Source organism: Hypanus sabinus, chromosome 7 (assembly GCF_030144855.1).
Source record: "Hypanus sabinus isolate sHypSab1 chromosome 7, sHypSab1.hap1, whole genome shotgun sequence".
Classification (NCBI taxonomy): Eukaryota; Metazoa; Chordata; class Chondrichthyes; order Myliobatiformes; family Dasyatidae; genus Hypanus; species Hypanus sabinus.
Window position 1 is genome coordinate 171547439 of NC_082712.1, and position 23245 is coordinate 171570683.

General features: G+C 41.4%; 1 pseudogene; it reads left to right on the top strand.

The window, feature by feature from the left end:
- The first annotated feature begins 3326 nt into the window (after positions 1-3326).
- LOC132397568 (sin3 histone deacetylase corepressor complex component SDS3-like) lies at positions 3327-4857 on the top strand (annotated as a pseudogene).
- The last annotated feature ends 18388 nt before the right edge of the window (positions 4858-23245 follow it).

Genomic DNA, 23245 nt, shown 5'->3' on the forward strand with positions numbered 1-23245 from the left:
TGACCTCATTGAAACCTATCGAATGGTGGAAGGCCTTCATAATGTGGATGTAGAGAGGATGTTTCCTGTGGCGGGAGAGTCTAAGAACCCAGGGGACACAGCCTCAGAATAGAGGGGTGTCCTTTTGGAATGGAGACGAGGCCAAGTCCTTATGTATATTTAAAACAGAAGTTAATAGATTCTTGATTGGTCAGGGTATGGAAGGATGTGGGGAGAAGGCAGGAGATTGGGGTTGAGAGGAAAACAGATCAGCCATGATGAAATGGTGGAGTAGACTTGATTGGCCAAATTACCTATTTCTGCACCTATGTCTTATGGTCTTAATAGCATTCATCTTGGTGGCATCTTTCCTATAGCAGGGTGACAAAACTAAACACAATATTTCAAATGCATCCTCACCAATGGCCTGTAGAATTGCAACATAACATCCTGAATTCTATGTCTTCTTAAAATTTTTATTTAGAGATACAGCACGGTGACAAGGGCTTCTGGCCCAACGAGTCTGCACCACCCAATTACGCCCATGTGAACTATCAACCTGTGTTTTTGGACTGTGGGAGGAAACTGGAGCACCCAGATGAATCCCACTCGGTCACAGCGAGAACGTACAAACTCCTCACGGACAGTGGTGTGGGAATTGAACCTGGGTCACTGTTACGTTACCGTGCTGACCGGTTCTCTGCCCTGGCTGATGAAAGCCAGCATGTCCTCAGTGACACAAACCTCCATATCTATGATTCTGTGATTAAATGGCTGAAGAGGTGAGCAAATGAGCAAATTAGATGTAACCAGCCAAGTAAAGAAACAAAATATGGGTCGACAGGAGGGTGTAAATGACAGTCGCAGAAATCCCACTCATTTTATTGGAGAGGCTGATGTATATCTGGTCTCTGGGACTGCTCACAAGTCCACTTCAAAAATGTTGACCTAAATAGGCTTTCAAGCTCCCGATAAAGGATGTATCTTTCAACACTCTGCACTGCACAAGGGAATTAAGCTAGATTAGGTTTCTTGAACTCTGAAGCAAGGCTTGTCGTTGTTCATAGACGAGAGTGCTGTCAGCTGAATCGAGTGTAATGCCCATAGCTAATAAGGGTGGGCACAGTGGCATCGTGGCAGGGTGGTACTATTACAAAGCCAGTTGTAAGATCAGGGTACAACTCCTGCTGCTCTCTGTGGGGAGCTTGTACATTTTCCCCATGACTGCATCGTTTCCTCTGCGTGCGCTGTTCCCTCCCACATTCCAAAGACGTACAGTTAGACTTGGAGAGTCGTGGGCATGCTGACACTTAGGGGCTGCCCCCAGTACATTCTCACTGATTTGATTTAGAGTCATAGAGCCATAGAGAAGTACAGCACAGAAATAGGCCATTTGGCCCATCTAGTCCATGCTGAAACCATTTCGACTGCCTACCCTGGGATCATAGCCCTCCATACCCCTACTATCCATGTACCTATCCAAATTTCTCTTAAGCATTGAAATTGAGCTTGCAGTCGCCACTTTATGCTGGCAGCTCGATCCACACTCTCACGACCCTCTGAGTGAAGAAGTTTCCCTTCATGTTCCCCTTAACTTTTCACCTTTCACCCTCAACACATGACCTCTGGTTGAGGTCTCACCCAAATTCAGTGGAAAAAGTCTGCTTGCATTTACCCTGTCTAAACCTCTCATAATTTTATATACCTCTATCTAGCCTCCTCTTAATTGTCTACGTTCTAAAGAATGCAGTCCTAAACTATTTGATGTAAATGATGCATTGTACTGCATGTTTCACTGTATATGTGATAAATAATAAAACTACTCCTTAGTCTTTTATGTACAATGGAAGATCATTTGAATATTGCTCTGATTTTCCCCATGACCAAAGTTATGGAAAGCAACATCCATCATCAAAGACCCCACCACCCATGCCATGCTCTCTTCTCACCGTTGCCATCAGGCAGGAGGCATAGGAGCCTTAGGTTCCACTCCACCAGGTTCAGGAACTGTTATTACTCTTTAACCATCAGGCTCCTGAAACAGTGTGGAAAACTTCACTCATCTCAATGCTGAGCAGCCTATGAACTCACTTTCAAGGACCCTACAACTCATGTTCTCAGTATTATTTATTTATTATTATTATTATTATTGTTATTGGCATTTATTTGTATTTGCACATGTACTGCAAAGCCTACAATATAATAAGGGACTACTTTATGGTTCAGTAACACGTCATTGAATGCGCTATTAGGTGTATATTGAGCATGCGCTATTAGGCGCGTATTGATCTGTACGTGTGTGCCAAGTTTGGTTTCTGCCAATAAAAAACCATGAACATTAGCTCCCATCTCCTATTAATAGCATTGTTGTGTAACCAGGCCACATACACAACAAATTGGCGACGAGGGTAATGAACATACATTGTATCGGAACGCCGTGTTTCAACTGATAATGGCACTCGGAAGGTGAGCACAAGGAATGAGCCAAGGAGCGGGAGAAGGAGGCAGAGCGAGGCTGCGAGTCTGAAAGGAAGCAGGAGCACAGCTGAGGTCGGGAACGTCGGGAGACCAAGAGACACGGTCGGAGCCGCAGCACGTCCAGGCGAGACCACAGCAAGCGCTGACCCCCAGGGTCTGAGGGTCTGTCTGTCCCTGAAGGGAGATAAAAAAAAGAGTGACACACGCACCTAGATAGAGTGCACTCATGGAGCTAGCAAGAAGGACGTGAGTCAAAAAGGAAAATAAGGGGAGAACGGGGCTAAATTAACATAACAAAGATGGTGATGATTGGAACCATTACAGCATTTGATAGTGGCATTGAAGACTGAGCAACTTACATTGAGAGAGTGGAGTTATATTATGAGGCTAATGGTGTTAAGGATGAAAAGAAAGCCAGTGTCTTAGTTACTCAGTATTATGGGAGCAAAAACATACGGGTTTCTACAGAGCTTGTTAACCCCTGAAAAGCCGGCTGACAAAACATTCAAGCATATATTAGACACTCTCCAAAAGCATTTAAACCCCAAACCACTGGTCATTGCTGAAATATTTAAATTTCACAATCAGAATCAGAGCAAAAATGAAAGCACTTCTGAATATTGTGCTGAATTGCGCAAATTATTTGAACTTTGTCAATTTGGAGCGGGTCTATCGGACGCATTGAGGGACAGGTTAGTGTGTGGGATGCACTGTGAAACCACCCAGAAGAAGCTCCTGGGTGAAAAAGGAGAAGGCGCTGAACATTGCAATATCAACGGAAACATCAGCACGGGCTGCTTCAGAGATACAACAAAAACCTCTGGAATATGCTACGAATAAAATGTCGTTGAGCAGAAATAAAGGAAATGATGCCTGTTGGTTTAAAGACAAAGAATGCAGAAACTGTGGCAAACAGGGCCACACTGGCAGAGTATGCAAAGCTAGCAAACAACAGAAAAAAGGACAAAATGCAGAGAAACAAGAAACCCCAGAATGGAAAATACAACAAGGTACACAAAATGGAAGAAAGCAGTTCTGAAGAAAACAATGCAGATGAAAGTGAATTGTCTAGTCAGCAACTTCACAGCGTGAAAGAGACAGATGATCGAAGAGTAATAAGGATCACTGCACAAGTGATGGGTGTGAGACTGAAAATGGAGTTGGACACAGGCTCAGCTTTAACAGTGATCTCTGTACATGACTACAAACGACTGTTTTCGCACATACCTCTGAAACAAACTAAACTTCTACTAAAGACTTAAACAGGACAGAAAGTGCATCCCAGAGGTAAAATTAAAGTGACAGCGACCTACAGAGACAAAACACAGCAGCTGAGCCTCTATGTACTGAAAAATGGAGGACCACCATTGCTGGGACGTAAATGGCTCAGGAAAATCCAGTTGGATTGGCACACCATCAAGGCACTAGATGTGTCAACAGAGAAGGACAGCTCGGCGGGGAAGATGTTTGCAGCTCTCCTCTCACCCGTTGTTGACTTTTACAATGATGAGGAGGAGCTAGACAGCGTCGACCAGGAGGATGAACACAGTATCTGTGGTCGTGACTCGGATGAAGATACAGTGGATGCAAGGGAGACAGATATTGCCAATAAGCAGGATGATGAAGACTACCTGGAAGTTAAAGAGCAGATGCACCAGGAGAAATTGACATCTCTCAAAAGACAGCTACAGCAGTTACAGGAAGGCACTTTGCAGGAGTATCAGAAAAGGATGAAGAAACTAGATCAACAATACAAGGAAGGAATATGAAATGTAGAGCTTTTTCTGCAACTGGAGATAGAACAAGTGGAAAGGAATTGTATTAAAGAGAAGGAAGCAGCAGTGAAGGAATTTGAAGATAAAAAAGATTTGAGTTAGAAGAAAAAAAGGATGATTGAGAATGAGAGGCTAACAATGGAACTCGCAGGAGATTCTATGGAGGAAAAGCCATTACTGATGAGGAAACTAAGGAAGAGACCTAATGACCCTGTTCCAATTACAGACAAAAGACAAAAACCTGCACCTGCGCAGTTTAAATTACTTGTTAACAGATGAACAGATAATGGAAGATTTGCGAACTCTCAATAAGCTTAAATCTGAGAAAATACCAGCATCTCCATCTTCTCCTGAGCATCGTCCCAGCACTCCTGCTGAATCACCAGCACAAAGATATGAAGCACGAATAGAAGATGGAAAGTTATAATACGATAAGAGATGTTATCGTAAAGCTCAGGCTATCTATTTGGAATCTAAGGAGAATACGAAAATAGGCTGTGTAATTAGCTCAGTTGGAACAAATAAGATATGGGTAAGGAAGATGAGTGATAGCACAAAGATGTGTATAGATCTAGGACAGCTGCACAGAGGAGTCTTCATTATATGGAGGTGATCTGCTGCCTAGAACTTTTAGCAAGTTGGAGGCGCACATCTTCTTAACTCCCTATGCTCAGAGGTCAACTTTTCATGACTTTTATATGGAAATCTGTATTAAAACAAACAAGTTTATTGACAGACATTACCTGGAGAGATAGAGGAGACCTCCCCAGAGACCTGAGTTATAAATGAGTCTTAGACCAAAAGTAACAAAAATAAAACAAAGGCTTGTTATAATTTGATATTATTATGTCACTTTGTTATAATATGATATTATTAAGCTACTAAGTAAACAAATGGTAGGCACTTGTACGTTAAGGGTAAGCATTTTTGTTTAGCATAGTGCCCCAGTAAAAAAAACAGTTGATGCACGATTAAAATAAAAGGGGAAGGGTGTACCGTATGGTGCACAGTATAATAAGGGACTACGTTATGTTTTAGTAACACGTTGTTGAATGCACTATTAGACATATACTGGGCATGCACAATTAGGCACATATTGATCTGTATGTGTGTGCTGAGTTCAGTTTCTGCCAGTAAAGAACCATGAACCTTAGCTCCAGTCTCCAACGATTTTATTAATAGTATTGTTGTGTAGCCAGGCCACACACACAACAGCACAGTTTGTCCTTTGCACATTGGTCACTTGTCAGTCTTTGTTTATGTGCAGTTTTTCATCAATTCTATTGTATTTCTTTGTTTTACTGTGAATGCCTGCAAGAAAATAAAATTCAGGGACATATATGGTGACATATACTGTACACACTTTAATAATAAATTTACTTTGAGGTTTTGGAATTCAGGGCTACCAACATTAATTCAATGGAAATATAATAATGTTTTGGGATAAGACCAACACAAGTGCTGTATGCTTGTTCTGTTACGTGCATCTTTCACAAAAGTCACATAAAAGTTATTAAATAAAAACTATAACGTGTTTGGAAAACAAACCTCAGGATGTACTCCCTAAGTCTATCAAGGTACTTTTACAGTTGCCAATTGTGCTTTGATGTAGTATCATTCCACTCACTGGAAATGTTTCATAAATGGTTAAGTCATGTAAAATGGCCAAGCGGAGGTGGCTCTCTCTTATCACTAGTTTTTTACCACTCTGTGACTAAATATTACAGAAGTCCTTTTATAGCTATCCAGCATGAGGTACAATCCTTCCTAATAAATAACCTAATTCACAAGGCAAGGAACAGTATACCAAAATCTCTGTAGGTAAGTGCAGTAGATGTTTTCATTTATAAATGTTTTGTTTGGAAAGAGTGTAAGATTGTGTCTGAACAATTAATCCACAAACTGCTCAGGGAGGCTTGTGTCTCAGCTTGACACTGCTATCATACCAGCACTCACAGGTTGTGATTCATGGTCCAGTGAGTCTTCACTCAATCTGGAGACAGATATCCTTTGGCTTTGATGTTCAAACCAAAGTCCTATCTGGAGATGCTTGAAAATCTCTTCGGCAGGAAGTTCTCCTCACAACCTGGCCATCATCCTTCCATTAATCAAAACACAGAACAGTTTAACCTGCCACTCGTTTCATTGCTGGTAGTGGGATCTTGCAGTGTGGAAGGCAGCTGCCACATTTGGCTACAACAGAGGACTGCGTGATGGAATTACTGATTCATGTGAAGGACTTTAATCCTCCTCAGAGATATAATCAGGTGCTATAAAAAATACAAATCTTTACCAAATCATTTGACAGCCATTAAGTTTATTTTGATACAATTTATTGGACCTTGGGGTTTATAACTGTGAAAGTGTATTTAGTTTCCTGTAAACATGAGTTTAAAACATTATTTCAACAGTTTTGTTTATTGAGAATAAATTAAGCATTTGAGAAACTCTTGGATGGGCACATGGGCAAAAGGAGGGAAGGGTTACATTGAGTAGGTTAAAATGTTGGCACAACATTGTGGGCTGAAGGTGCCTGTCCCATGCTGTAAGGTTCTGTGTTCTATAAGGTGAGAGGGGGTAAGTTCAAGGGGGATGTGAGGGGTAAGGATTTTACTCAGAGTGGTGAGTGCCTGGAATGTGCTGCCTGGTAGAGGCAAATACATTAGAGGCTTTTAAAAGACATTTGGATAGGCACATAGATACAAGGAGGGTGGAAGGAGATGGACATGGTGTTGATAGGAGAGATTAGTGTTTGGGTGTTTTTGATTTGTTTTTTAGCATAGTTTGGTATGACACTGTGGGCTGAATGACCCGTTCCTCAGCTGTACTGTTCTATGTTTTATGTTTTTTTTCTCATTTTAATGTTGAGCATTGTTATGGAGGAACTATCAGATATTACGTTTAATACCCGTTATTATTGAGCAGTTGACTCCCAATTACTGAAAGACTTCAGACTCTGAGCCTTTCTTCCCAGGCCTATCATCCTTGTGAAAAGGCCGTCCAATTGGTCCCGTTCCTCTCCCCTTTCTCCAAAGCTCTGCAACTTTTTCCTTTCCAATATCTTTCTCGTTCCTTTGGGAAGACACCGCTGAGCCGGTTTTCATCAGCCTTTTAGGCAGCCGTTCATTCCAGATCCTGGCAACACAGTGCACATTAAACTTTTGCCTCTTCACTACTGCTTCTGCCAATTCCCTTAAATCTAAGTCTGCGTCGTCTGGTTACAGAACCTGCTGGCAGGGAAAGCAGTTTAACTTAATCTACTCTATCAAATATTATGAACCCTTCCATTAAGTGTCCTCTTAGCTGTGTTTATTCTAAGGGGAGCAATCTCATATCCTCCAGAAACCTCCTTTCCTCTGAATCTTTCCAGTAAATCTCCCAAAGCCCTTCATATCTTTGCAGAACTGAGCTCAGGGGTTCCAGGCAAAGCCTGACAAGTGATTTATGAAACTGCTGCATCAGTTCTTCCCATGTAACCTGTAGGGGATTATTACTCACATAATACCAAAAAAAGCCTAGATGAACACAAAAACAGAGCGGAGAATTTTATAAAGCTGAGGTTTTATAAGGAATTGGTCAGATTGCACTTGGAATATTGTGAGCAGTTTTGGGCCCCTTATCTATGAAAGGATATGCTGAAACTGGAGAGAGTTCAAGAGAATGATTCCAGGAATGAAAGGGTTAATGATGAGAATATTTGATGGCTCTGGGCCTGAACTCACTGGAATTTAGAAGAATGACAGGCTGAGGATTTCATTGAAACCTATCAAATATTGAAAGGCCTAGATAGAGTGGATGTGGAGAGGATGTTCCCTGTAGTGAGGAAGTCTATCGCCAGACAACATGCCTCAGAATATAAAGATGTCCCTTTAGAACAGAGATGAGGAGAAATTTCTTTAGCCAGAAGGTGGGGAATGTGTGGAATTCCTTGCCGCAGATGGCAGTGGTGACCAAATCACTGGGTATATTCATTATGGAGGATGATAGTTTCTTGATTAGTAAGGGTGTCAAAGGTTATGGGGAGAAGGCAGCAGAATGGGGTTGAGGAGATAATAAATCAGCCATGATGGAATGGTGGTGCAGACTCGATTGGCTGAATAGTCTAATTCTGTCCTCATGGTTTAACTTAAAGGCTGTATGTCCTCCTTGGGCCCTATAAATTTGTATAATCCTAAATTCAGTTCCGAGTCCTTTGCTACTCAGATGCTTAAGGCACAACTAGAAAATAGCCCACACCTAGAAAATAACAGTGCTAGATGTTACTGATACTCCATCTTCCTGAGAGATATTGGTGCTTGATGAAAAGTTCTGGTGTTGAAGCATTTTCCCAAATGATTTTCACAGTCATCACCCCTCCCTCACCAACGTTCAGGGCCCAAACAGTCCATCCAGGTGAGGGAGCTCTTCACCTGGGGTCATCTATTGCACCCCATGCTCCCAGGGCAGCCCCCTTCACATTGGCGAGACCTGATGTAGATTGGGGGCCTGCTTGCTCCAGCATCTTCGCTCTGTCCACAAAAAAGGTGAGGTTTCCCAGTGGTCACCCGTTTCAGTTTGACTTCCCATTCCCATTTAACATGTCAGTCCACGGCCTCCTCTACTGCCACCATGAGGCCACACTCAGGTTGGAGGAGCAACACCTCATATTCCGTCTGGGTAGCCCCCAACCTGAACATCGATTTCTCTAGCTTCTGGTAAATCCTGGCAATTACGAGGTAAAACCAAAGCAGACTTTTTCAACTGAGAGTGGGTGAGACTAGAATTAGAGGTTATAGGTTAAAGGTGAAAGGTCAAATATTTAAGGGGAACCTGAGTGTTCACCATCTTCACTCAGAGGGAGGTGAGAGTGTGAAATGAGCTGCCAGTGGAAGTAGCGAACGTGGGTTTGGTTTCAATACTTAAGAGAAATTTGGATCGGTACATTACATGGATTGGAAGTGTATGGTGGGCAATGGTCCCGATATGGGTAAAGGGGACTAGGCAGAATAACAACTCAACATGGACTAGATGGATCGAATGGCCTGTGGTGCAGTGCTCTATGACCCTCTGACTCTAAATGGAATTTTATAAGGCGAAGTGGCGAGACCTACCTTCACAACACTTAGGAGAGACACAACTCCAGTGTGTAGCAGCTCTTGGTGATCATTCAGTGGTCCTTAAGTGTTAATATGGTTTTATCTACTGTGCTGGAATGAGGAGGTGGCTGTGTGGGGGACGATGCTTATTGGTGACTTCCTACATGAGGATGGAGGTTGAAAGCACTTAGCCTGAAGTGTTTGTACACTTGCCTTTATTGCAGTCTATATTCAAAATCAAAGTAAAGTTATTATTAAAGTACACATATGTCATCATATGCTATCCTAAGATTCATTTTCTTGTGGGCATTTACATGATCATACAGAAATACAATAGAATTAATGAAAAAACACACACAAAGACTGGCAAACCACCAATGTGAATAAGAAGACAAACTATACAAATACAACAATAATAATAATAATGATAAATAAATACCGAAAACATGAATTGTAGATCTTACATTTTATATCAAAGTTGCAAAGTAAACTTATTATCAAAGTACATATATGTCACCATATACAACCCTGAGATTCATTTTCTTGTGGGGGATTCACAGGAAATAAAGAAATACAATAGAATTTACGAAGCAGACAAACAAGACTGATGAACATCTAACTTGTGAAAGAAGGAAAAAAACACAAATGAAATAAATAATATTGAGTTGTAGAGGCCTTGAAAGTGGAAAGTTTGTGGAATCCGTTCAGTGCTGAGGTGAGTGAAATTGCCCACACTGGTTCAGAAGCCTAGTGTTTGAAGACTAGTAACTATTCCTGAGCCTAGTGCTGTGGGACCAAAGTCTCCTGTTCCTCCTTCCCAATGGCAGTAGTGTGAGGAAAGCATGACCTGGGTGATGGAGGCCCTTGATGATACTATTTTCCGGAACTTCTTTCATTGGGAGAATGGAAAGAATATGCAAATAACCTTCCATTGTACATAAACGATTAAAGATTTTCTTTATTTTGTCACGTGTACATTGAAATATGAAGTGAAATGCATAATATATGTCAAATTAAATCAGCCAGGTTGATCTGGGGGAGGGGGCAGCCAGCAAGTGTTGTCTGTGCAAGTTGAGTCTTGTTGATCAACCGCAAGGTGTTTGCCTTTCCAGGTGAAGTGGATTGTCAGCATTTGGAGGAAGATGCCAGATAGTCAGGATTACACTGACATACTGTTGCTAACTGTTTGAAAATCCCTTCCCCTGCTGCAAGGAGAGCTAGATGCTAGCTAGAGGATCAATATCAATCATTTCCTCCACCATCCCGCCTCACATCTCATCAAACTGCCTCCAAAACCTGGAGAGAATTGAGTAAATTGGTTCGAGATGTCCAGTTAAAGGCAAGTGCAGAGATAATGTTTTTTTTTTCTAAGAGAAGAAAAGGCAGAATTGCAGAATATTGGTTGCCAGAGGTAAATTATATCAGGCTGTAATTCATTTGAGATCCTGATGATAGTGTAAACTGTGAGAGCATCAGTCAAGTGCTTCACAAATGTCACAAGAGCCTTCTGAATGATAAACTGAAGGTGAAATTAACTACATTTCATTTCGTTCTTCATTCCCGTCTATCTGTTTGTGCAGCATGTGCTATGGCGACTCTGCCTTCGCTCAGCATCATCTGTGGCCATTGGCTAGTTTGCAGAGAAGGAATAAAGGTGGTCTTGAATTTTGGTGTTTTGACAGGTAAATCTGCCTCTGGTTTTATTCACTTGCATGGAGGCATTACAGAGGAGATGGCCCGGTAAGTGTATTTGTACTCTCTAAGACCCAGCGTATTTCTGACCTTTTAAGCCTTCTTGTAGTTGGTTACTGTTTCCAGTGCAGGCACAGTTGTACATTGGGCATCTGGCTCATGCACAGCATGATCCCAGAGGGGCTGAATAAACCCTTTTGTTGGTGTAACAATTGTAATATATGATACTGTAACATGTTCAATAATTCATTCATTATTGGCCATACTGTATGATGTGGGTGATCACGGTCTTCCATTATTGTTCTTGGCAACTTTTTCTACGGAAGTAGTTTGCCATTGCTTTCTTCTGGGCAGTGGCTTTCTTCTGAAGATCCCAGCCATTGTCAATACTCTTCATTACGTGCTGTGTCCGGATGACATGGGCGATCATGTTCACGTGACCATGATTACTCAAATTTTTCTGCAGAAGTGGTTTGCCATTGCCTTCTCCCAGGCAGTGTCTTTACAAGACAGATTTACAGTGTCTTTACAAGCCATTATAAATACTCTTCAGAGGTTGCCTGCCTGGCGTCAGTGGTTGCACAATCTGGACTTGTGATATGCACCAGCTGCTCATACGACCATCCACCACCTCCTCCTATGGCTTCACGTGCACTGGTCAGGGGGCTAAGCAGTTTCTACGCCTTGTCCAAGGGTGACCTTCAGGCTAGTGGGGGACAGCCACCCCACCATCCAATTACAATTATAATATGAGAGTCACAATTTCATGGTGACTGCATGGAGGAAATTATAGTGGCCATGTCAGAGGTAAGTTTTGTTACTTTGGACTGGTGATTGTGCCAGGCTTGGTAGTAGTGTCAAATACATTAGGGGCATTTAGGAAATTCTTAGATAGGTACATGGATGAGAGAAAGAAATGAAAGTTTATGTAGGAGGGAAGGGTTAAATTGATTTTAGAATAGGTTAAAAGGATGGCACAAAATTCTGGGCTGAAGGGCTTGTACAGTGTTGTAAATTCTATGTTCTTTGTTCTATAATAAACAATCACTTAAGCTTTTTGGACTGGCGGCCAAGTGTAAGTCAGGATACTGCTTGTTAATAAGTACCACTTGATCCTTTGTTCCTATCATATAAATAATATGGTGAATAGTTAATATCTCATCTCTGTGATGTGATATTAATGGTAAAATACTGGGTTAGTATTCATTAAATCAGAGCCATTATTTAAGTTCCGCTATGGCAGACAGTAAACTTCTCTCTCCTTCTCTCTCTTGTGCATACACCTTGTCTCCCCCCCAACTTGCTTACTCTCACTTTCTCTCTCCCGCCTGTCCACTCCTCACCTGTGTCTCTATCTCCTTCTATGTGTCATCAATCCCTTACGTGTCTCGATTTCTTTTTCCTTTCTCCCTCTTTTCTGTCTCTTTTTTATTTCACTCAGCTCCTGTTTCTTCCTCTGTCTCTTCTCTCTCTCTCACTCTTTTGCTCCCCTCATCTTTCCCTTTCTCTCTCTCTGTCTCCCTCTCTCTATCATCATGGCTTTACATGTCTCGTCTTCTTTTTTCTTTCTCATTCTTTTCTCTCTCCCGCTCTCTCTCCCGCTCACTCTTTCTTTCTTTATTTCCCTCTCCCCCTCTCTCAAGCTCTCTCTCTTCCTCTCTTTTCTCTCTGTCTCCCATGTTCACTACACTCTGCCTCTCCCTCTCTTTGTCATCATTGTATCATTGTCTTACATGTCTCTTGCATTATTTTTTCTCACTCTTTTCTCTCTCTCTCCCTCTTCCTTTATTTTTCCCTTCCCCCTCATATTGGTTCATCGTCCCAAAAATCCCCTGTCCATTCAGCACACCTCACAAAGGTGAGAGCCTTGTTCAGATTCCACCCATTTCTCTGGAATTGCTGCCATTTCCTTGCTCATTTTAATGTCAGCTGTCACTTGTGATCAACTCAAACTACAAAACCTAATTGTAAATGTGCACTGTGCACATTCACAATTACTGGTGAGCTCTTTTCTTTCTTTCTAAATCTTTTTATTAATATTAGTAATATGGACAGAATACAGATGATATATTGATAAAGAAATTACCAACATACACATTCCATTACATATGAAAAAAAACATACATAATAGTTACAATATAAATGAGTTTACCAAGACATAAGCCATAAGATATATGTATGGACATAGTAAATCTAAATATTTCATAATGTATAATATAAAAAAACAGAAAAAAGAAAGAAAAAAAACAAAAAAAAATTTATATAATGCAGAACTAGCTAATCTAATCTAATAACTATAACTAATAAGTAATATAAAAGAAAAAAAACAAAAAAGAAGGAAAAAAAAGCGGGCTGTTTATAATATCTCACAAAAATAAGTATTCATCAATGCCGTCAGCTTGGAAAACTAAGGGATTACTAAGATTTTCTGTTTTATTTTTAGATAATTGTTTCATGTCTTTTGAACAATTATCCAACAAATATAACTTGCCGAGATTTCATTTTTTTAGATATTTACAGATGAGACATTTTTTAAGTTCTGTACTCTCTACGTTTCCAAATTTTGTGCCTTCAGATACTTTGGAGAGTTTATTTGAATTAGACCCTTTTCAAAAAGGGCTTATTTCAAAACTTTATAATATAATTATGAAGATACGTTCAGAGCCTCTTTATAAGACTAAACAGGATTGGGAAAGAGAGCTTAGTTTTAGTATTTCTAGTGAGAATTGGGATAGAATTCTTCAATTAGTTAATACATCATCGTTATGTGCCAAACATTCACTAATACAATTTAAGGTCGTACATAGGGCCCATATGTCCAAGGATAAATTAGCTCATTTTTACTCTCATATAAGTCCTATTTGTGATAGATGTCATTCTGAAATTGCGTCTTTAACTCACATGTTTTGGTTATGTTCATTTTTGGAGAAATATTGGAAAGATATTTTTGATATTATTTCTGCGGTTTTGAATATCGATTTACAACCTCATCCTATTACCGCAATTTTTGGTTTACCAATGTTAGATTCATTGCATTTATCTTCTTCAGCCCGTCAAATGACTGCATTTCTAACTCTGATGGCTAGAAGATCTATATTGTTGAATTGGAAAGAAATTGATCCTCCCACTGTATTTAATTGGTTCTCTCAAACTATGTTATGTTTAAATTTAAAAAAAATTAGAAGTGGTACTTTTGAGACTTCTATTAAATTTGAAAAGTTATGGAGACCATTTATTCAACATTTTCATATGATGTAATATGACCCTGTGCCAAGTTCATTTCGGAACTGGTGAGCTCTTCTGTGTTTTAAGTCTATAGGCTGAGAAGATGCACATAAATGTAAACAAATGTATATAGAGTGAATCTGACGGGCGCAAGCTTGTGTATTGATAGTGAAAAGAGTGGAGGGAATATTTACGAGAATGCTGCCAGAACCTGAGGAATTGAGATATGGGAAGAGGTTGGACTCGATTCCTTGGAACATAAGAGATTGTAAACGTACGTAAAATCATAAGGAGTGTAGTGGGGTTACGAGCATAATCTTTTTATCCTGGGTAGGGGAAATAAAAAATTAGGGGCCATAGGTTTAAGGTAAGAGGTGAAAGATTGTAAAGGGACCTGAGAGATAAGATCAAAACATGGTGGATGACAGATATGAAAATGTGCTGCCAGTGGAGGGGGTTGAAGCAGATAGAATAATAAAATTTAAGAGACATTTGAATAAACTCTTGGTATGTATGAATGCATTTTTTTTTGTATTTTCACAGATCGTCTTTTCCATATTGGGCTCCTGTTAGTCTTCAGTTGTGTGTAGTTTTGCAATGATTCTATTGCACTTCTTTGTATCTACTGTGAATGCCCACAAGAAAATGAATCTTAGGGTAGTATATAGTGAGATATACAAACTTTGACAATAGATTTACTTTGGATGATTAAACTTTGAGGCACGTGGTGAGGAGGGGTTTAGAGGGATATGAACAAAACACGGACAAGTGGGACGAGTATGGTGGGCACATGGTTGGCATGGGTGTGTTGGGCTGAGGAGCCTGTTTTCATGCCGTATTATTCTATGACTCTATGCCTCAAGTACTCAAATAAAGAAAGAATTCAGAAGCCAGCATCAAAAATGTCTTAGAAATCTTCTATTTATTGGGGAAGGAAGTGTACCATTGTTAGCTGTAAGGGTTATAGATCACCTGGTCTACTGTTGGGATTGAAGATAAACTGCTCAAAGGATGATCAATAGACAGTCAATTCTATCTTAGCCTCTGTTCACCATCCATGACTAAATAAATCTGAAAAACAGTACCTTAATATTTATATCCTTCTGAGCTGGTTAGCACAACGTTTCACAGTACTGGTATCTCAGGTTCAATTTTCATTGCTGTCTGTAAGGGGTTTGAACGTTCTCCCTGTGACCTTGTGGGTTTCCTGCAGGTGCTCCAATTTCCTCCCACAATCTAAAGATGTACTGGTTGGTAGGTTAGTTGGTCATTGTAAATTGTCTAGTGATTCGGTTAAAGTCGAGGGATTTCTGGGTGGCGCAGCTCAAAGGCCTGGAAGGGTTAAATTGGGGGATCGATGGTGGCGCAGCTCAAAGGCCTGGAAGGGTTAAATTGGGGGATCGATGGTGGTGCAGCTCAAAGGCCTGGAAGGGTTAAATTGGGGGATCGATGGTGGCGCAGCTCAAAGGCCTGGAAGGGTTAAATTGGGGGATCGATGGTGGCGCAGCTCAAAGGCCTGGAAGGGTTAAATTGGGGGATCGATGGTGGTGCAGCTCAAAGGCCTGGAAGGTCCTATTCCAAGCTGGATCACAATAAGGTAAACATAATAGGACTTCAGCACCAGAGTTAAAATTAAACCTTTAATCCCTGTAACTCAGATCTGAGAGTCACAGAGTCATAGAACACTACAGCACCAAATATGTCCCTTTGGCCCACCTAGTCTGTGCTGAACGGTTACTCAGCCTGGTCCCATTGACCCGCAACCTGGACTATACCCCTTCATACCCCTCCATCCACATACTTATCCAAACTTCTCTTAAATGTTGCAATCCACCACTTCTGCTGGCAGCTCGTTCCACACTTTCACCACAATCGGACTGAAGAAGATCCCAACCCCAGGTTCCCTGTAAATATTTCACCTTTCACTCTTAACCTATGACCTCTGGTTCCTGTCTCACCCAACCTCGCGGGGGGGGGGGGGGAATCATGCTTGCGTTTATCCTATCGGTACCCCTCATAATTTGTTTACCCTTGGAATAGATTAAACCCCTTGATCAAAATGCCCAACTAGAGGCTGCAAGAAGACTAAAGTTTTGACGCTATTAATTGGAGAAAACCTTTGAAAGGACAATCTTTTTTTCCTTACTGCAACTGACCTCCATCTTCAAGATGAGACGCTAACCACGAATATTAAACTCATATAAGGGGTGCTCTGCAGAAGGTGATACAGTGAAACAAGGAGCAGGTTGGCACAGAACTCTTTGCAACCCTAATGGGGAATGGAAGCATCCTGTTTTACTGTAGTCAACAGATTTATTATGCTGTTAAAATATCACATATCTGGTACTCGGAGATCTGACTAAACTGAGAGGAGCAAGTTTTTGGCCTTCTTTGCTGTTTCTTAAATCTGGCATAAAATGCCTTTTCAAATCCATGATCCAGAACTTTCAAAATAATCTGCCCCTGAATGTTAAAAGGAGAATTAATTCCTCATTGTCATTTAGCCGTCATTTCAAAGAGAAAACCAGTCAGTAGGTATGGGGCTGAATGTCACGGAACATTTGACATATAATCTATGATTTTCTTTGTATATATACCGAAAGATGCTGGAAAAAGGCCAGTAATATCGTAAAGGATCCTACTCACCCTGCTTATGGACCATTTGTCTCCCTCACTCCAGGGAAAGGACTACAAAGCATCTATGCTAGGACCACTTACACTCAAAAACAGTTACTTCTCCTCAAGCTGTTAGGCTCCTCAACACCTCTACCACCACCACTACACGCACATCAATCACTCCTTCCCACAGCCCCTCTGCACCCTTCATCCCCCCATGCACTGCTGCTTTAAGCTTACACTCTACACCTGATACCCACACTGACACAGTCACTGACCTGTTATCCTAACCTTCATAAGTTATCATGTTATGTGTGTTTTGTGTACTATTGTGCTTTTATTGTTCGAAGAAACATTGTCTCATTTCTGAATACATTATATGCTTATATATGTTATATACATGTATATAATGAAATTGACAATAAACTTGACCATTGTGTTTTCAGAAGCCCAGCTGCTACCTAGAAGAGTTCCTCTTGCCAAGACTCACTTTGTCACTTAATCACTTCCTGTCTGAGTCACCTCGTGTTCAGGTACTCCTGCACCTGGTGTCACCGTATGTACGTACAATCGGTCTATGTATATGCTGCCTATGGCCACACTCAGTTAATTATATATGGTGTTTTATAGGATTGCTTCAATATTGATTGTGTTTTCTTTGCATTTTCTTTATTGTGCTCTTTATGCTTATTGCGTTTTTGATCAGATCTGGAGTAACAAACATTCGCCTTGCACTTGTGTACTGAAGAATGACAATCAACGATCTTGAGTCTTGAAAGCCTGGGCAAGACCTAATGAAATCTTAGTAACATTTCTTCATTTTAATGTAGGACTCATTGCATTTCTTCTCATTCTTATTTCGTTCCTAGGATCGTTCATGCTTCTCCAGCCTTCCTTTCTCCTTATCATGAAAGGTCTTGTATCTCCATTGTAATATGAGTAATGTAATGGTAAATTTGCACACAGCAAGGTCCCACAGGTGCCAATGGGTTAACGGCCAAATGGTGTAACAGTGGTAAATACTGTCCACAGTAGCATAGACGCTATTAGATTCATTTATTAGTCACACGTACAGCGAAATGTGCAATTTCTGTTAACGACCAGCACAATCTGAGGATGTGCTGGGGGCAGCCTGCAGCTGGGAATTGTGGGGAATATTTGTGGGGCTACTGCACAGGATCGACATAAACTGCAGAGAGTGTAAATTTAGTCAGTTCCATCATGGGCACTGGCCTCCATAGGATCCCACAGAAAGGCAAAGTCCATCATTAAGGACCCCCATCACCCAGGCCAAGCCCTCTTCTCATTGTTTGCATTGGGAAAGAGGTACAGGAGCCTAATGGCACACACTCAGTGATTCAGGAACAACTTTTACCTCTCTCCCATCCGATTTCTGAATGAACATTGAACCCACGAACACTACCTCACTACTTTTTATTTTTTTTTTGCACTACTTATCTAATTTAACTATTATATATATTTGCTGGAATTCAGTTTTTTTCTCTATTAATATGTATTGCATTGGACTGCTGCCACAAATTTAACAACTTTCCACGACATGTGCCACTGATATTAAACCTGATTCTGGTTCAGAATTCTACTATAATTCTTCAAAATAGGGCCATGGGATATTTCATATCCAGCTGGGGGAGTGGCTGGATATTAATTTAAAATTCTAGAATTTGAGATCTCTGACAAGGCTCCCACAGTACTCTTCTGAAATGTCAACATGTGTATGGTGCTGAAATTAATGGAGAGATACTCTCTGGGGTTTCGATAGTGTCCTGCACTAAGATCTGGAAGTTTCTCATTGACATGTAGGGGAACAGTTTACAGAAGCGGTTTGCCATTGCCTTGTCTGGCCAGTGTGTTTACAATACAGGTGACCCCAGCCATTATCAATCCTCTTGAGAGATACACAAACATCAGATGGAAAAGAATAAAGAGTCAGCTTAGGGGCTGAGCTGAGACCCTTCATGATTGAGAAAGAAGGGGGGAAATGCCAGAATAAAAAGGTGGGGGAGGGGGAAAGAGGTCAGCTGGAAGGTGATAGGTGAAGCCAGATGGGTGGGGAAGGTCAAGAGCTGGAAAAGAAAGAATCTCTACCAAAGGAGATGTAAGGTGCTCCTTCCCTCTGCTAGCCCACTGAGGACAGTGGGCCATAGAGGAGAGGGAAGGGTGAGGGGACTCAGGGGGAAGTAGCAGGAATAGAGGAAGGTGTGGGGGGTGGGGGGAGGAATCGCTTCAGAGATTGTCAGCCAGGACTTGATATATGGACCAGCTGCTCATAAGACCATCCATCTCCTGCTTGCACGGCTTCATGTTACCTTGATCGGGGGCTAAGCAGGTGCTACACCTTTCCCAAGGGCGGCCAGCAGGCTCGCGGAGGGTAGATTGCACTTCCTTTGGTAGAGACCCTGCCACCCTTTAGGGAAGTAAAATTCCATTTCTCTTTAATTATTCCCTTTCATTCGAATGAGACATGACCAGAACTTAAAACAGCATCTTCATTCGGTTTCACCCTGTTAATGTATCCCAGCAGGACTGTTGATAAGGGTGCATGCAGCTCGCTTCAAGATATTTTTATCCTTTAGTGAATAAGTTCCCACATTAGAATATGGGCGAAAACAAAATTCTTTTGTTGCTCATAGGAGTGATAGCTGGCTTGTTGAAGAAGGACGATGCGAGGGTGACTGCAGTGTAGGACAGGCTACTACACACTCGGAGGCCTCTCCATTCGCAGCAGGAGTGCACTTAATCAAGCTGGATGGTGGAATGGAGATACCGATCAGGGACACGTGAGACTGTGAGAGCAGGTGGTGGATGGTCGTATGAGCAGCTGATGCATACCACAAGTCCTGGTCCCGCGACCACCGCCACTAGGCAGAACACAACTGAAGAGTAATGACAATGGCTGGGATTGCCCACCTTGCAGACACTGCTCAGCAACAGCAAACTACTTCTGTAGAAAAAATTTGCCAGGAACAAGCATAGTCATTGGAAAGACCATGATCGCCCATGTCATACGAACATAAGGAATGAGCAAGCTTGATAAAGTGACCACTGGAATAGAACCTGGTGAGGACTTCTGCTACCGTAGACCATCCTCGTCATGGGTCCACGTGCTGTGCATTCAGAAGCGTTCTTCTGCACACTATTGTTGTAACATGTGATCATTGAAGTTAATATCGCCTTCCTGGCAGCTTGAACCAGTCGGACCATCGTCCTCTAACCTCTCTCACGGGCATTTTCTCCCACAGAACTGCTGCTCGTTCTCCCACCATTCTCTGTAAATGATTGTTGTGCATGAAAATCTCAGGAGATCAGCTCTTTCTGAGATACTCAAACCATCATGTCAAGCACCAACGATCACTCCACAGTTAAAGTTGCTGAGATCACACTTCTTCCCTGAACGATATCTGAACCTCTTGGCCAGGTCTGCATGCTTTCATGCGTTGAGTTGCTGCTCCATGATTGGCTGATTAGATATTTGCATTAGCAATCTTGTGTACCTAATAAAGTGGCCACAGAGTGTCTGTGGCAAGGTAGAATCAGCTCCCAATAATGTTAGATCGCAAGCACTGATTCTAAACCGAAAGCTAGAGGGCATGAGTGTGCTTTTGTCAGAGGAGTCAATGTTTAAAAAAGAATTCAAGATGACCATCATTCAGAGTATTGCAGGATATATGCAGAAACAACCGGAAGTTGCTGGAGGTTTTATAAAGTTATGTATTTGATTAATACAACTTCAGACATTTCTGATATCAACTGAATCCTTGGATTGCCCATCTGTCCTCTGACTCACATAGCCACTCATTGTTGCATATATTCAAATTAGACTCATTTGTAAACTTATGTTGCAAATGTCAGTTTAATTCAGCAAGCAGCCCAGAAACGATGCCTTTGTTCACTGCAGAGGTATACTCCCTTCGGTTTTGTCCGCCAGTGGCTTTAAGCAAATACAGCTGCAGTTCAATGACAAAGGAGTCAAGTGTCAAAGGTTGAACAGCCCTCTCTCTTGAGCCAGAGGATTCAAACCTCCATCTAGTCATCTAAGCACATCATTGGATTTCTCTGAGAAAGAGCTGCAGTGTAGGAGGTACTGTGGTCGTCAAGATTTGGGTTCAGGTTTTCTTGCAAAGACGTATTGCCACATCTCCAACCGCTCTTTAGGTTTACCTCAACTGAATCAAAAGGTCTAAGCTTTCAGCCCAAAGCATCCCAGAGTTCCGGAACAAGGCTCCAAATAACAGGACAGTAAACTGTGATTGCAAATCTCTTCTGGAAATCTTTAACAGACTACAAAACCATGCTCCTGCTTTGCACTTTGACAAAGTGACCCATAACTTAAATGTTTCTGAATGCCCATTGTATCTCATTTAAAACATGAGACCAGAAAACATAGGAGCAGAATTAGGCCATTCGGCCCATTGAGTCTGCTCCACCATTCCATCACTTATTATCCCTCTCAAACCGACTCTCCTGCTTTCTCACCTTAACTTTTGATGCCCTTACTAGTCAAGAATCTTTCAACCTCCACTTTAAATATACCCAATGACTTGGCCTCCACAGGCACCTATGGCAATGAATTCCACAGATTCACCACCCTCTGGCTGAAGAAATTCCTCCTCATCTCCATTTTAAACAGACGTCCTTGTACTCTGAGGCTGTGCCCTCTTGTCTTAGACTCCTCCACTGCAGAAAACATCCTCTCCACATCCACTCTATCTACGCCTTTCAATATTCAGTAGGTTTCAACAAGCTCACCCTCATTCTTCTCAACTCCATTGAGTACAAACCCAGTGCCATCAGTCATCTCCAACAATGTCCATATAAGTCACTGGACTCCCAGATAAACCTGGGACAGGATCTGAGAGCCTATCCCCAGCTGACAAATGCCATTGCACAAAGCCACACCACCCACTGCATTCTCTCCAGGCGAGTGGACTGTGGCCTTGTCTGCCCACTCATGCAGAATAAAGTGAAGGAATTTCTTTGGCATCTGGGCCAATTTTTAATCCTCAGCCAATACGATTAAAACCAATTAACTGATCATCTTATTTGTTTGTGGGATCTCAAAGTGTACAAATTTCCTGCCTTTTTTACAGTAGTGAATATGATTCAGAGGTTATTAGTTGGTGCTTTGAGATGTCCTGAGGTTGTAGCAGGTGCTAGGTAAATGTTATGATCCCCTGGCAGGTGGAGTACCATTGTTAAAAAGTTGTCTATTGTCAACAGACTTGGTGGGATAGCTATTCTGAATCTAATAAACATTTTCTAGACAAAATTTAAGTGATCTTTTCCCTGTGTTTCTCTTACGCCTCCCCCCACCTTTTAAATCTACTCCTCAACTTTTGTTCTCCAGACCTGCCGAAGGGTTTTGGCCTGATACGTCGACTGCACTTTTTTCCATAGATACTACCTGGCCTGCTGAGTTCCTCCAGCATTTTCTGTGTGTTACTCATTTTCTCCGTGTTGTTAGTTTTTAAAATTTCAACTAAAGATTAAAGAGATCTTTATAACATTGGCTTCATTTGTCACATGTGCTGTACATCAGAACACACAGAGAAATACATCGTTCTGTGTCAACAGCCAACACTGTCCGAGGATGTGCAGGGGGCAGCCCGCAAATATCGCCTTGCTTTTGGCGCCAACGGATCATGCCCACACATTACCAACCCTGGCCATACATGCTGGAATGCGGGAGGAGAAACCCACAGTGGCCAGAATCAAACCCCAATCTGTGATCGTAAGGCGAATGCACTAACCATCACACTACCATGCCTCTTTATCAAACTGCCAGCTTCAGAATAAATAGGCATGTACTACTCAATATTCAAAATAAAACAGGTTTATGAGATCACCTTTTCCATGAACTCCTAAGCAAGTGACCCCCGTTGCACTATTCATTTATTTTTGCGACTTAGAGCAATTTTTATGTCTTGTACTGTACCTCTGCAGCCAAACAACACATTTTATTACACACTCTATGTCAGTGATAATAAACCTGATTCCGATTCTCTTGCAATGGGTCATGCTGACGTGAACCTTCACCACTGGTAGTCAGAGTTTGCTGTATGGTGTGGTAAAGGCAGATACATTTTGAAAGAACAATGAACCAGCCCATGAACATTACCTCGCTATTACTGCTCTCTATCTGTACACTGATTTAATTTTTCAAAATATATATAATATGCACTAAACAAACAATAAATTACAATAAGAAATATCTTGTATTTGAGGTACAGGAGCCTGAAGACACACGCTGTATATTTTAGGAACAACGTCTTCCCCTCATCAATCGGATTTATGAATGGACAATAAACCCATGTACACTACTGTGATATTTTTTCTTTTTTCTCTCTACGTTTGCACTATCTGTTTAATTTAATTTTGAAATATATT